This window comes from Macadamia integrifolia, chromosome 2 (assembly GCF_013358625.1).
Source record: "Macadamia integrifolia cultivar HAES 741 chromosome 2, SCU_Mint_v3, whole genome shotgun sequence".
Taxonomy (NCBI): Eukaryota; Viridiplantae; Streptophyta; class Magnoliopsida; order Proteales; family Proteaceae; genus Macadamia; species Macadamia integrifolia.
In genome coordinates, this window is record NC_056558.1 from 10,635,658 (window position 1) to 10,641,150 (window position 5,493).

Below are 5,493 nucleotides of genomic sequence, written 5' to 3' on the forward strand. Positions count from 1 at the left end.
CAATTCAGTGGTCAATTCAGTGGATTTCGTAAAAATATTTTTACCTTTTTTTTATCTAAAAAACAACTTTTTAGACTTTTTTACCCCTAATATATACCATTCAACCAATATGACATCGGTCAGATATAAAATCGAACATTTGTCAACTCAATACAAGTATTAAGTGATCCGGTATTGATACTTACAAGTTGGAACCATGCTTTCTCTTTGGAGCCGTTTGGTATAGTTTAAAAAAAACGTTTCTAGCGTTTTTTCGTGTTAATAGAAAGAAAAAACGCTGAAAACCGTTTGGGTCGATTGGGTCGCGTTTCAGTTTTTTTGAAACTGTCAGTGTCAAAAAAAACGAAAATGGGTCGATTTGTCGAAACGAGGGAAAGGTGTTCTGTCGCCCATGTTTCGTTTCAAATTATATTATTTGAAACGATCGTTCCCGATCGTTCCCGATTGTTCGCGATACAGAGAGGAGAGCAGGGAGGAAAGGAGAGAGAACAAACGTCTCACATCCATGCTCGAACTGCGATTTCTCCACCTCAGGTAACTTCTTCGACTCTTCTCCTTCTTCTCCTTCTTCTTCTTCATTTCTTCTTTTCTTCTTCTATTCAACGTCTTCTTCTTCTCACATAGAGGTATTTGAAGAAATTAGGGTTTTTTTTCTCCTTCTTCTTCTTCATTTCTTCTTTTCTTCCAGATACAGAGATCAAGCTACCCAAATTGTTGGTTTCGAACATCTTTTGGAACTCGCATAGGGAGAGGAGAGACTGAGAAACAGGAGCCCTAAGCCCCCTTGTGAAATCTCCTCTACACTACCTTCGTTTCACATCGCTGTGAAGAAACCCCTAGACCCGACGATTTTGGCTAAAATCCTCTCAACATCGGTAGTGCGAGTCAGCTGGAACCCTTTTGGTGAAATTTCTGCTCACCATCTCTCTCGTCTCTCAGATCTTACAGGTACTGAAATCGTGTGGGTTCTTTTGGTGAAACCCCTCTCAACAAGACAACTCTGTTGAATATTTCTACCCTCTCTTAACCCTAGGATGTCTGAAATTTTAATTTTCTGTTCAACTCCTCTGCAGCAGGGACAGTATTACACATTATCAAAACTGAATCTGTTTTTTGTTTGATTGATTATTGCTTTTCAATTATGTTTGAATGCTCTGTGTTCCACCCTCAACTGGTATTGGTGATATATTTTTTTTATTATTGCTTTTTGAATGCTCTGTATTGATGCTCTATTCCTACTGAGTTCATAGATAACATCTTTGACATTGTATAAATATGGACTTGTGTGTTTGTGTGGGTATTGTTACTCCCTATGGGAGTATAGATGTTCTTGTAAACTGAATTGCATCATTGTATTGTTGGACTACCTTTAACTCTTCGATCACACACAAGGGGGTTAATTAGGGAGGTTTCTTTCTTTTTTCCTTTCATTATACAAGTCTGAAGAAGGTGGCTACTGTGCAGACCAGAGATAATTAAAGAATGCCAGTTTAAAGGTCTCAAGTCCAGGTGCACCTAACCTTAAGCTTTAAGTGTTAGTCTTAATTAGTTAAGAAAGAGAGGGAAAGTAAAGGGAAGGGAAGGGAAGTGAAAATTTCACCCTCCCTCTTCCATCAAATCGTGTTTATCAAAGTCAAATGAAAATTCTGGTAGGGACTTCAATTATATATTCATATCAAATGCATTGAGGATTAGGATCGAAGAGTCTTAGTGAAATGTGCTATTTTTCAGAAACCATTAATCAAGATCGACTAAAGAAGTCCTTTCTATAAAAATTGAAATGGGAGAGAACTGAAGAGAAAATAAGAGAGTAACAAGAGAGTACTAAATGCAACCATTAAGAGGTCATTGGATAGTATAGAATCTCTAGATGATGAATAACAGGGCAGGCTCACTGGGAAGAGTTACTGGAATTCAATGGATCTAAAATGGATAAATATGGGATTCAGATTCAAGTAAGGTAAAATGATATGTCATCCTTGTTAACAAAACCTCATCAACAGTCCTAATGGAGATCAAGGCAAGTATCTATATGGAGCCCCAAAACTTACAGGGACTCTTTCTTTGTAATTGTGTTGGAGCCATCGCATTCTTTATGTTGGAAGATCTCATCTCAGATTCTTCATATCCCCAAACAGGAACCACTGGGTGAAGGCATGAAGGCGATTTGGGGCATTTCATGTCTTGGCAGTGGCTATCTAAATTGGCACCTTTTCCTACCAAATTAAGGTCTATCAGGGACAGAGTGTCTCCATGAATCAAAACTTCCCTTAAATTTCCAATCTAATGGGTTTTCTGTTTTGTTTTCATATTTGTTTACTTTAGAAGGCACCACATTTGGCTATTATTGGAGTATTTATTATGTTTTTAAGAAAATGCATATGGAAAACCTGAAGAGACAACATCCATGATTGCCTCCTAACATTGATCCAACTTTATTCAAATGACCAGTCCAACAGAAGCTGATACAGTGAAAGGTTTTATTGGATGCCTTTGCCCCGCATTGGGGTCTACTTGCAATTGTTTTGCTTACTACTGGTAGTTCTAAGATTGATGAGATCAGTATAATAGTAAATTTTTTCTATTGTGCTTGTGTATTTCCATTCATTTAATTGATTCTATGTTTCTAGTTGTTGGGTTCTTTCCGGATGTATTTAGATAAAAACTGTTGAGAGTTGTGGAATTATAATAAGTTTTATTTAAGTTTGGAAGAGTGGTCAGATTAAATTGGAAGAAATTTAATTGCAACTTGAGTTCATTGCCTGGGCTTGTTGGGCCATGTGCAATGAAGAACAATGCTTTCCCAGGTATAGAGGACTACTAATAGGGTTACTTTTCAAGAGATCAAAATCGGCATGAGAATACCAATGCTTATCCAACTCATCATAAATGACCTAGATTCAGCAAAATATCCTTGGATTGGGCATCAGTGACCAATTACCAGCCATGGTCTCTACATTCCTCGACAGTTATTGATGTTGAATTGATTTGTCAGAAATGTACAATGAGTTAAAAAGGATATACTCATACAGTAAGTGGTATACTAGCACTTGCATTTGAATTACTTGGACAAAGTATACCCAGAAGATGCTTCTTTTTTCATCTTCTTCCACTCCATGTGCAGTATGGATCCTAACTCCGGAGTATTTGAGCAATAAAATGAGGGTGTTCTAGTGTAGTGTGACCAATACATGCCCTATGACTGTTTGGAATATATCATATGAACCTCTCCCTAATTTTCCCATTTTGGCTGCTGCTGGTCCTTCCTAAACAGTTAGCAGCCACTTCTGATTCCCTCAGTCCTTCACAAGCTCTGTCCAGTTTTTCCCAGTCTCATGCTAGCACCTTTTTTGATAAATTCAATTACACATGCATATCATACTTGAAACTGTTGAGAAGCTTCACAATTGATTCTAACTTGAGGACTGTTTTGGACCTTTCCTCCTCGAGCTCAGCCTAGCCCTTTGGACAACATGATAGTCTCACTTCCCTTTGGTGTTCCTGATAAAGATTTCCTGGCTGAATCATCAAGGAAAGCAACAACTTTGAGTCAACAGGGAGATAACCTTTCTGATGATATATTTGAGTCAATTTTAGAAATTCCCTTCCCTAGAGAGTCACACCCACAACATGAGAATAGTGCTCCAAATTTAAACACTTCAGGTGAGGTCATGGGAAACTTCCATATGCATTGAATGAAAGAAAAAATGATCAATCTTGTGAAAATCCTCACAGTGAAAAAAGATCTGGCAGTGTTTTTGATGTGGGTCTTGGAGTTAATCAGAAGGACAGAGATCAATGCCCTGCAGATCTGACATTCGGTTAGTCTCAAGTTCTGATATCAGGTTCTCTTCTAAATCTGGTTTTTTTTTTTTTTTTTTTCACATGATTCTAGTTTTCTAATGAGCTTTTGAACCTAAATGTTGCAAACTTTGAGTATTGTCCACCACTTTCCTGACAACTATTGGCTTTCTAATCACATGCTTATCTTATAAACTTTGAGTAAGGATTCCAAAGGCTGTTTGGGCAGATAATATTTTTTTAGCTCTTTCGCTTTCTTTGTGATAAGATTTTTTTAGCTATTTTGCTTTCTTTGCTTGGTAGCCTCAAAGGTCTTTATGAGTATCACAGTATGCTAACTTTTACACTAACTTATAATGTATAGCTATTATGTCTGGAAGTAGCATCCCTGCCATTAAGTGGTCAGAATTTGAGACCACTGTTTTCATTGAAGCAATGAAAGAAGCTGTAATAAATGGTCACAAATCCGGTAATTCATTTAACAAAACTGGATGGGAGAACATCACAAAGCAATTTCAACAGGCTATAAATCGTCCAGTTGGGAGAGAACAATTACGCAATAGGATGAACAAGTTGAAAACCGAGTATCAACAATTCAAGAGACTGCTTGACACAACTGGATTTGGGTGGAACTCAATAACAAAAGCAGTCACAGTTGATGATGAGTCTGTATGGGATAGGGCAATACAGGTACAATATATTTCAGTAGCTAGTTCAATTACTTAAAAATTAGTTGACAATGAGTATTACATCTAAGTGATACAATTACTGCTTGGGCAGGCAAATCCAGGTTGGTTGAAGTACAAGAAGTATGGACTAAACAATTGGCCAGAGTTGAGCATGGTATTTGGGGATGCATATGCTAGAGGTAACTTAGGGGTTGATAGTGCTCAAGATCTCGATGGCATCGACGCTGTTAATATAGTTGATAATGATCAACTCTCTCACTCCCCCAGTACCCCGGTGCATATAAGCATGACTGACCCCTTTCATGAGGATACTCATACTCCAACTCAGACCACCACAAAACGAAGTCTTGATAGGACACCTACGGGACGAAGAAAGAAGAGCGCCAATAAGGGAGATAGCCACGTGAAGGACTTGTATGGGAAGTATTTATCCATGAAAATTGAGAAAGCATCTAGTACTTCTATTACATCTCCTGTTCGTGGTGGGGTAGGTGCATCTTGTCCTCGAGATTTCAGTGTGAGTGCATGTGAGGCGGTGATATCCTCCATACCGGATATATCAAAGGAGATATATTTGAAGGCCACCAGTCGTATGTGTACTGATCCTAGTTGGAGGGAGTTGTTTGTCTGTGCAGAGCCTGCGAAGAGGATTTGGCTTTTAGATGCGTTGGAGTAGTTGATGTTGTGTTTGTATGCTACTTTTGATAATTTTGGATTCGAGACTCTACTTTTGATGTGTGTAATTTTACTTTTGGAGATACATTGCATGACTTGGCTTTATTTTTTTGTGTTTTTTCCTATTATTGATATGTGTAATGCTGAACATGTGGTTTTGGGTTGACACGATGTGTCAGCTTGTTATGTTTTACAGACATTTGTTCCCACAAATGTGTAGTAATTGTTTATTTATTGCAGTTATGTCAAATGCATTATGTGAAACTTCTAGTGATGAAGAAGATATGGTCACTCACATGGGAATGGAATTACTGTGTGAGTCTGTATA

At 37.9% G+C, this 5,493-nt stretch overlaps 1 long non-coding RNA gene across 1 annotated transcript; it reads left to right on the forward strand.

The window, feature by feature from the left end:
- The first annotated feature begins 307 nt into the window (after nt 1–307).
- On the forward strand, nt 308–4,297 carry LOC122091538. Its single transcript, XR_006143959.1, has 3 exons — nt 308–534; nt 689–948; nt 4,166–4,297. It is a non-coding gene; the product is annotated as an uncharacterized LOC122091538 (long non-coding RNA).
- The last annotated feature ends 1,196 nt before the right edge of the window (nt 4,298–5,493 follow it).